The 9,432-nt window shown below is 54.9% G+C and overlaps 1 long non-coding RNA gene across 1 annotated transcript; it reads right to left on the bottom strand.

Annotated features, from left to right (window-relative positions):
* Window positions 1-3,044: 3,044 nt before the first annotated feature.
* On the bottom strand, window positions 3,045-8,500 carry LOC118501348. The gene is made up of 2 exons (XR_004903983.1): window positions 6,031-8,500; window positions 3,045-5,835 (listed from the first exon to the last, which is right to left on the bottom strand). It is a non-coding gene; the product is annotated as an uncharacterized LOC118501348 (long non-coding RNA).
* Between the last annotated feature and the right edge of the window lie 932 nt (window positions 8,501-9,432).

The raw sequence follows: 9,432 nt of genomic DNA, 5'->3' as shown, positions 1-9,432 counted from the left end.
TCTCTCTCTGGGGATTTTTCTCCCCAGATGTGGTGCGCACCCCTCAGAATAAAGTCAGCAAATCCAGAGGTGAACTGTCCAACTCCCCGGCTTCCTTACTGTTTCATTCGCTTGCCCACAACCTGTCGGGAGCTCATTCCAAGGTGCACACCAGGGAGGGCCAGGAAGAAGGGTAGGGACGTCCGGCACTGAGACCCAACTCAGTCAATGGTGCCTCCAGAGGTTCCCCCCTGCTTTGAACCCTCTGCCTGCCCAGCTGCTGGCCCACCGCAGGCCCACCCGGGCTGTGACGGCCGCACTCACGGAGCGCCCCCTGCGCCCCGGCTGCACCCCACTCAGTAACAGGACCTCCAAACACAAGCTTCCTAGGAGCAGACATGCACAAGACACTCAGAACCCAGGGAACTCGAAACGTCTTCAGGGAAGGGGCCACCCCAAACAAGGCCTTGCCCCGGCCGCAGGCAACAAAGAGCATCCCCACTTTCCGCGCCAACGCCCTCCGCCATCACCACCAAAAACTGGGGTATTTCATGCCACAAGCGGAGGTAACTGACTCAAATCCACCCACTTCCACATTTGAATAATGGGTTCTGACATGTGCCTACCACTTCATGGTCGCCAAATAAGGCACAGGGTGGAGGCCTCCCCACAAAGCTGCATTTATTGTGCTTGGATCACCAGCGGCTGGAACCTCCCGAAGCGCCACCGGCCTCAGCTCCACCAAACAACAGGACGCCATCAGAAATCACAATCTCACCGGGATCTCGGGACCTGCCCGCACTTCATATTTTCTGATTTTCATACAAATATCAGAACAGCACAGAAGCAGGGTGATTTCAGATGCATGGCATTCTGATGCCCGCCTAACAAAACCCAACTATTTATTTCGCTGTATTCTACTTCTTATCTCGGATACACAGTTCCCTTTCCCTGAACAAAAATATCCCTTTTTAAAACAACATGCGATGCCAAGCAAAAAGAACGGGGCACCAAAACAAATGCTTCCCTGCAAAATTTATGGTTCCTCTTCTGTCACCACTTGCACACACCGCCACCACCGCCCAGGCCTGCTGCTGTGTACACTCACACGCTATGAGTTCTCAGGAACTGCATCCATCTCTCAACGGTGTGCAGTGTGACCGGGCGTGCACAGATGCTGATTGTCAAAAGCAATTCAACGTTTCTCAGATAATGTAAGATAAATAATAAGGAAGGAAAAGCTGACAGCGTTTAGCAGCACGGGGGTGGGGAGGGACTCCATGTTCCTAAGTCCCAGGGCAATGCCTTCGAAGAGGTGGCATGCTGTCGGCACCCTGGCAAACGTCCATCGCAACCCTCTTCCCGCCTGCACCCAGGTCAGCGTGTTATTTCACTCTCTCCACTTGGGCAAGTGAGTCTGGGGAAAGGCTGACACAGGGAGCGAGGCCCCCTTCGTAAAGCCTCCTCGGCCCACTCGACACAACTCACTCCTCTCGGGCTCAGAGAGAGCAGGTGGGTTTGGTTTGGTTTTATTTTGTTTTTGTTTTGGGGGACACGGGAGTCCAGACAGGCGAAGTGAGAGGTCTCAAGTAGGGGTGGGCTGGTCAGAGGGCCTCTGCCCAGTGGCCGGCGGGTTCCAGTGGAAGAGACTGAACCAGGACGGATGGCTCCTTTGCACCCTGAGTCCTTCTCAGTGGCTCTCATGGAGGCCGAGTGCCCGCCAGTGCCCGCCTGACCCTGCCCTCCCACATTCCTAAGTCGAAGTTGTCCCAAAGGCAGGGAAAGAACCTGGAGATTGGAAGGTGGTGATTTAAACTTCCAGCAGCCGGGAAGGACAGAGCTGACAGCCTTACCCCGCGTACCCCCACCACCACCTTTCCCTAGACCCCAGTCAGAGAGGCCTCTCCACCCCCAGCACACACACAAATACACAAACACACACACACCAAGGAAGCTTGGAGGGAGGGGAAAGGAAGGCCCCGCTCTATCCTCCCAAGGACCTAACGCCCCTCTGCAGCTGCCTGCTGCCATTTGCATGAATGGAGGCTGCGGTCAGTGTGTACCTGGGAGAGAACAGGGCAGGAAGTGAAAGAGCTGACACTTACTCAAATCCAGAGCTCAACAAGTCTCACTGCCCCCCCTCACTTGGGGGGGGTTTGCTCGCCAGCCCCCCTGCCCCTCCCCCTCACTGACACTAAGGGTCTTGTTCTCACTTAACCTGTTTCTCCCGTGCCTGTTTCCAAGTCTCCGAGGGGATTGTATTTATATTCTTAATTAGCCTCTTTTTACATAATTTTCAAGTGTCATTATTACTTGCACCTGGTAAGAAATAAGATCTGAACAATGAAAAGAGAAGGCTCCCTCACACCTCAGAGTCCGGGGCGGGGTGCCGCCCTCATCCCAGGGACTTCACTTGTAAGATTTCTCCCACTTCTCACACCCCCTCTGTGGCCAGCCCCCCTGTCGCCGGCCCCCAACCTCAGCCACACCCCAGGGTGTGTGACTTGCACCTGGCACTATGATAGGACTTGGCAAAAATGGATCCTCAACCAAGGGGTTGGACAAAGAAAAGAAGTTAAGTGTTGGACAGTTTCCAGAATGTAAAGGTATAACCCCTTTGCCTGTACATGGAGCAAAAAACACTGGGAGAATACACACTGAAATATTAAAAGCTACAGCTACATAGTAGGATTCGAGCTGATTTTTACTTTCAACCTTGGGATTTCCTCTTTTTCCCAAGTTTCACATAAATAAGCATAAACATTTTAAATCAGAAAGAAATCATATTCACGTTTTATTCCATGTCAGTGCAGGGACTAACTAACATCTCTAAAATGCTCTACAGTTTATGAAGCACTTTTAAACTTGCAAAACTTGCCCTGGCTGGTGCGGCCCAGTGGGTTGGCACCGGCCTGTGAACCAAAAGGTTGCTGGTTTGATTCCCGGTCAGGGCACATGCCCACGTTTCGGGCCAGGTCCCTGGTTGGAGGCATGTGAGGAGCAACCAATCCATGTTTCTCTCCCTCCCTTCTCTCTCTAAAAAAATAAATAAAATCTTTTTTAAAAAAATAAATAAAATTGCAACACTTGGAGGAGTCAATCATGGTCCTGTGGCTTCCTGCTTCCTCACAGCCCCACGTGTGGCCTGCGTGGGGTGGCTCTGCCCAGGGCTCCGTGACAAAAGGTCACACTGACCTGTGCCCACCTTCAGCACCGGCACCCGCCCTGCAGGCCCAGGGCCGCTCTCTGCACGGTGCTTTCCGTGTCAAAGGAGCACAGGCGTGGTGCACACAAGGAAGAGGGCAGGTGGCATCCCCTCCCAGATGGGGTCCGTGGCTTGCTTGGGGTGGGGGGGAATGCAGACTGGCTGCTCCCAGCCAGGGGATGGCCCGGTGCTGCCTCCTGGGAGTGATCCAGCCGTCTCAGCAACCAGACGATTCAAAAAAACAGAAGTGGCTGTTCCGAGTAAGTTATATCTACTCTGCAAGTTTGCAAAATGTCATTTCTGTATCACAGACCTTTTTATACAAGCATCTATGTCTGTCCTACTTCATGTAACCCCCTGAAGCACATTATTATAGCCCCATCCAACAGGTGAAAGACCTGTGGTTCGGCCACCCCAGGCCGTTCCCCAGCTGAGTCCTTGGTTCCACTGCCCCTCCAGGACCCACGCCCTGCCCAAGATGGTCCCTACTGCACCCACCACACTGATGGGCACAGGGGCCAAGCCCCCAGAAGGCCCCAAGCATCTGCCCTTTCCTCTGATAGTGGAGACAAGTTCAGCTGAGGGTCAGCTGTCTGGGTTCAAATGTGGCTCTACCCCTTAAAGCCCTGTGACCTGAAGCAAGTTCATCTTTCTTAAGCAGATTGCTTCATTCTTTTCCACCTATAAAACTGGGCTATCCTAGCCCCTACTGGTCTGCTTGTTTGCACACCCATTAGGATCATGTATGTGAAGTTGACCACATGGACTGGTACAGAAGTCAACATTCCTGGTGTTTATTATTATTATTATTACTACTACCAGCAGCAACAGAATGAAGACACAGGCACAGTGCTTAACACCAGACAAACGTTCCCACGCTCATCTCCTGCATTTCCTTACAGCAGTCCCGTGAGGCTGGTAGGCAGGAATTAGGTGCCCATTTTAAAGATGAGGCTACTGAGACTCCGAAAGCTGATTCACCCCCATGCACACAGTGGCGGCCAGGACTCAAGCCCCGTGGTGCAAACCCTAAGCTGTTCCCTGTTTGCATGAGGCCACCTACCCCACACAGGGTTCCAGGAGCTCTCCTTGCAGCCATCTGGCTTCCTGTCGGGGCCACAGGCTCAGGCCTCGCGCAGCAGGGAAGTCATTTAACCTCTGCAGACCCCAGTTTCCTCGTCAATGCCACCTGCTCCTCTCCTTGCTCGCCTGGAGTTGCCATGGGGATAATGAGTGCAGAGTAGCTGCAAAGAGCATGCAGCGCTCATCTCTCTGCCCCGCTTGGAACCAAACACACGGCACGCAGGAAGGAGAGGCTGAGCAGCCCTCCCCAAGAAGGGGCCCATGGCCTGGAGCCTTCCTCCAGCCATGTGTGTGACATCCAGGTCAGTTCAAGCCACTCAGGGCCTCCAATCCCGCCGGCCCAGCTTCGTGTGGAACCCACCAGACGGTGGCTGCAGAAGCAAACAGACCTGACTCCTGGCGGATCCTAATCCGGAAAGGCAGGAGTGCGGTGCACAGAGCGGGGAGCCCTCCTCCCCACAGACGAGCTGGGGGCCTTACTACGAGTCATCCTACCATTCATTTTAAAATTTAGTTCTACTCAGCTCCATCCACAAAGTATTTATGGGGGCTTAGAATAATAGCAACGACACAAAATAAAAAAAAAATAAACATCGGGGGAGTCGGGCCAAGAAAAAGCAAGTACAGAGGAAATGGCGAAGCCTGGGGTGAGATCGCCCATGGAAAGAGGCACCACACGGCCCCTTCCTGCAGAAGTGTCAAGACGGGCCACCGATCTAGCGCTCAGGCGCTTGGTAACCACAGCCAAAGAGAAACAGGATCAGCCACGAGACCGTCGGTGCCCAGAGCACGAAAACAAACCGGTTGTTCTGAAGAAGCACATCCTCCCCTGCACGATTCAGGGCCTCAGAGAAGTTTCCCCATCAGAGCCTGATGAAGGGACGCAAGGCCTGGGACCTCCCACCACACTCCCTGAGGTCTCTTCCGGAGGTTCCTTCGATCACCGGCTCCTCTTGTCATTCAAAGGCACAATCCCCAAAAGGACGATTCAGCCAAAGTGGGCAAGTCACTTCGCTCCTTAGAGCCGCAGTTACCTGCTCTGTGAAAGGGTCCATCTACCTGAGCAGGCCGCTGCAAGGGTTCGACAGGGTAAGGTTTGATAACTCGCATGCCTGCCACCCGGTGGGTGCTCCATAGAGATGAGTTCATCGCTTCTGCAAGAATGCCAGTTCCTCCCAAGTCTGAATTGGCCACTGAATGTATCCCAAACCTCTAAAATGTTCACTGGCATATAGTAGGTATTCAATAAATATTTGTTGAATGAATGAATGAATGACATTCCAGCATGGGGTTCCTGAAAACAACAGTGTCACGAGATAGTTTTAGAAAGGAAAACAGATAGATATGAGGTAAAACAAAACGCTGGGAAAAGAAGGTTTTTTATTCACCCTCCCTCTCACGGGGTCACAAGCACACTGAGGGGCCGTACAAGTCCACAAGACAGACGCCTGACTGTGGTCAGCCCAGAGCTCTCCAGACTTTCTGGACCACAGTGCCCCTCCACCACTGCAGAGAACAGAAGACAGACCCACAAGTGTCCTCAGGAGCCGAGGGGACTCTACCCGAGCCTGAGAAGGAAAGGGACAAGAGATGGAACTAAAGAGTGTCCCACCCTCCAAGCCAACCGCCACCTGCTAATGTGGGAGTGCATCCCACTTTCTAGAACTCAAATGGATCCTTCACACCCAAACAGCCCCTTCCATCGGGACCCATGGATACTCCAGCTGCCCCTGAACATTCCAGAACCCACTTGCTCAGCTCACCTTCCGCAAGAGCAAACTCCCAGGCTCCTGGCTCGGGGTCACCTGCCTGCAGAGAAACCCAAGTCAAAGCAAGGATCCCAGAGACTGGGTCAGAGAAGGCGCCTCACAACCCCCCCACCCCACCCCACCCCACCCCAACCCCATGGGTGGCACTTTCTTTGAAGTGAGGGTGGGGGTGGGGGATCTGGGTGTGTATCCCGTCAGGCCCCCAGCTCCCGGAATCCCCTGAGGGCTGCCTCCAGGGTGCATCACATGCTTCTGTTTAGCTCACTAAGCTGAGAGGCTGCCTGGCAACAGGTTCTTCTCCCTGTGTTTGCTGCTTGTTTACTCAGTGACGCCTCCACAGGCTGGTGCCACCACCCCGGCTCCCAGAGAGCCAGAGGGCAGGAGGTCAGGCCGCCCAAAGGACGAGCACCCCCTCCCCCACACAACCAGGACTCTCCTGGGCACACCACAGGGCTCGCCAGGAAATGATTGAGGAGTATTTACTGAGCACTTCCGGGCAGCAGAGTGCTGCTCCCAGCCTCAGCTCCCAGCCTCAGCTCCCTGCTTCACCCACAGGCCCTGGTGCCCATTGACTCGTTTGTCAAATAGTTGTCAAGCATCCACCGAGTACTGAGTACTGAGTACTGAGTACCAAGTACCAACAGGAACCCAGCTTCTGACTAAAATGCTGGCCTTGACCTTGGACCCCTCTATGCTGCAGGGGCTGCAGGCCTGCTGTCCACAGCTAACCCAGATGCATGGTCCTAGTACTAGGTGCCTATTCCATGTGTTTGAAAGAAACTAAAGTGGCCTGTAGGCAGACATGGGCCTAAATACAGTTTAATGTCACTTACCACTTACCTTCTGCCTCATGGGGCTGGACGCCTGAATGCAACCTTGAAATGCACCCCCAGCAGCCCCTGTGCACAGGCCTTGAGCTAGGTGCCGGGCTCAGGAAGATAGATGAGACCCCCGAGTGCTCACTTGAGGGGCTCAGTCTGAAGGCTCTTCCCCCAGGCTCCCTCCAGTGCATCTCTCCCTTCCCACCTCCCCACCTGCCCGTGTCCTGTCTGTGTCACCTGGACCGGCCTCCCTACAGGTTGCATCGCAGAGCAGTTGCCCTCTCCGGCCCCACTAGATCACGAGGTCGGCGGCGGCTACAGGGACACTGCCTTCCATTTCTACTCCCCTGGCACCCAGCACAGAGCTTGGCACAGAGCAGGTGCCCGGGGGCATCGTGTTGAATGAACAGGAGTGGGAGTCAGCATCTTGGCTGGCTGGGCCTTCCGACAAAAAGCCTCCTAGATGCCAACCTCGAAAACACCACCTTAGGCTGTGGTTAATTCAATTAGCACCACTTAGAGAGAGGGTGTGGATCCAAACACGCTGATCACAGCGAGGCTGTTATGAGCAAGGTACTCACAGACAAAGGGAGGAGAGAAAACCCGGGACAACAGCGGGCACGGCCCTCACCCCAGCACTGCCTGCTTCCACGCTCCTCACCCCACGCCCCAAGGAGCTTTAGACCCAGACGCAGGGGACCCCCAAGCGCCCCCTAAATACACACGAAGGGAGCTGCTGCAGCCCAGTCACTTCAACAGAGCTGTCCTAACTCTTCCTCGCTGCACTTTTCTGTGCTCCCTCCTTAAGCAGGTATTCTTTTAAAAACTGAAAATCACTTAATTACCACCTTCTCATGGGGTAATTATCGTGGGCCCTGCAGTCCTTCAAATCCAAGTTCAAACCCTGCCCGTGTGATCTCGGCAGTTCTCTAGGCCTCTCTGAGGCTCGGCACCCACATCTGTTCCAATAAGAAGCCCCACCGCGCCAGGGTTGGTGTAAGGGTCACACGAAATAAAGTGACAGGAAGTGCCTGGCACGGGTCACCATCAGGACTGAGCAGATGTTCGTCACTCACCCTTCCCTGGGATTCTTCAGAATTGGACCCAAACAAAGGCAAAAAGTACAGTGGACCAAGCCCCACTCTGGAACCCAATGGCCCGGGTTCTAGTCCTGACTCCACCACTCCCAGCTGTGCAACCTGAGACAAGATACCTGACTTCTCTGGGCCTCTGTTCCTTCATCTGCAAAAGGAAGGTCACAATCCCCTGACCTTGGACAAGGGCCCTCGTGAGAACGGAACTGCTAGGCACAGGCTTGGCCCACAGGAAGCTCTCAGCGTACACATCAGCTCCGACTCCTATCGTTGCCAGCCCCGAGTCTGACCGGGCTGCCGCTGGCCACAGGGCCCTGGGGACAGGCAGGGTGGCTGTGAGCAGGGCTCCCGCCCGGCCCGCAGTGGGGGCGGGCGTTCTGGGGCCCCAGCATGGTCTGTTTGGAAAAACAGCGTTGTGTTTGGTTGATTCGATCGATGTTTTTTAAAAGCAGGAGACTTAACATTAAAAACTCTGTTTCCAGCTTTGCTTAAGAAAAGAATCTGAACAACTGATAACACTGGGTTCCCGAGGGTTCGAATCCCAGCCTCAACAGGGTGGTTCCAACCAACCCACGGTTTCTTGTTTTCCTTTCGACCCGCCAGCCCACACAAAGCTCCTCTCACTGCGTTCTCACGGGGACAGGAGACTGGCACCCTGGTCCCACGCATTGTGTGGCTTATCTCTGAGAGGATGAGCAAGACAATGACTGTCACCTTGGTGTCAGCAGGTTGCACTGCAGGAGGGGCCCTGCCCATCAACCCCTAGCCTGCCTCCCAGCTGTGCCAACCCCGTCCCAGCTGTGCCCACCGTGTGTTCACCTGCTCCCCGGGTCGGTGTCTCTGTTGGCTACAAACACAAGGAATGGGGGTCGCAGGTGGGAGCCGGTCCCGGCAGAGTCCCTCTCCATCGCAGGGCCCCAAACAGCAGAGGGGCCAGAATCCAGTAGACACCATCCACTCTTTCCAGAAAGGAATGGACGTGCCCCCAGCAGGCCCCCGGGCTCGCGTTGGAACTCGGCCCCAGGAAAACTGCTCCTGCAGCCATCAGAAGCAGGTCCCAGAGGTGTGCACGCTGTTGGAACGTCCGTGTTGGGGAGAACCAGGAAGCCGGGCTCCCACGGTCACCGGCAGGGGTGGCCTTGGGCAAGTCGCCTTTCCCTTCTCTGGGCCCCGTTTCGACAATGCCTGCAAAGTGAGCGCCTCGGGTGAGACAGTCCTGAAGGTCCCTCCTTGGTCTGGATGAGACCCTTGGGCCTGGCCAGCTCTAAAAGGGAGCAGTGACTGCCCTTCAGGACACAAATTGATAAGTACAGTCCCCGACCACCAGCTGCTGCCTGGGGGCGAGAGAGCAGAAACTCGCATAGGAAGGCTGTCACACCTCTGTCCCCGCCCTTACAACCAGGACAAAGGTCCTCGGAGTCAGGACAAAAGCAGTCGCTCTCTGATGGCAACAGAGGGAGGACTCTCACTTAACCTGAGAA

This window comes from Phyllostomus discolor, chromosome 6 (assembly GCF_004126475.2).
Source record: "Phyllostomus discolor isolate MPI-MPIP mPhyDis1 chromosome 6, mPhyDis1.pri.v3, whole genome shotgun sequence".
Taxonomy (NCBI): Eukaryota; Metazoa; Chordata; class Mammalia; order Chiroptera; family Phyllostomidae; genus Phyllostomus; species Phyllostomus discolor.
The sequence above is the reverse complement of the archived record's forward strand: the minus strand, read 5'-3'. Positions and strand labels throughout refer to the sequence as shown.